Source organism: Penaeus monodon, chromosome 30 (assembly GCF_015228065.2).
Source record: "Penaeus monodon isolate SGIC_2016 chromosome 30, NSTDA_Pmon_1, whole genome shotgun sequence".
NCBI classification, from domain to species: Eukaryota; Metazoa; Arthropoda; class Malacostraca; order Decapoda; family Penaeidae; genus Penaeus; species Penaeus monodon.
In genome coordinates this window covers 29,710,348-29,710,709 of record NC_051415.1, presented here as the reverse complement: position 1 = coordinate 29,710,709, position 362 = coordinate 29,710,348, and the positions used below count along the sequence as shown (strand labels likewise).

At 29.8% G+C, this 362-nt stretch overlaps 1 protein-coding gene across 1 annotated transcript in view; it reads right to left on the bottom strand.

Moving 5' to 3' along the window:
• The window catches only part of LOC119592691 (TOM1-like protein 2), an 18,868-nt gene that overhangs the window by 4,841 nt on the left and 13,665 nt on the right, over window positions 1–362 (bottom strand).

Sequence of the window (362 nt, the reverse complement as noted above, 5' to 3'; positions counted from 1 at the left end):
ATACTGTACCTGAACATGGATACAAACACGCTCATACAGTTAAGAATAAGAAAATTACTATAAACATTTCTAGTAAGAAAAAAGCAGTGCTTCAAAGTCATATAGCATACACAAAAAAGCTTTGTGATCATGCTAAACAAGGTATCACTGGCAGGCATAATCAGTAATATCTTCTTATGTCAAAATAAAAAAGGTAATAAATAGCAATGTAAATTTAATCAAAGAAAGAATATCATATTTTACTTAAAAGTGACTTAAAGTGAAGGGATACATTTAACTACGGACTGAAGGGAGAGTGTTATTATTTTCCAGGTATCTTTCCAAACTTTAGAAGACTTACTTTTGCCCATTTTTTAAACTCT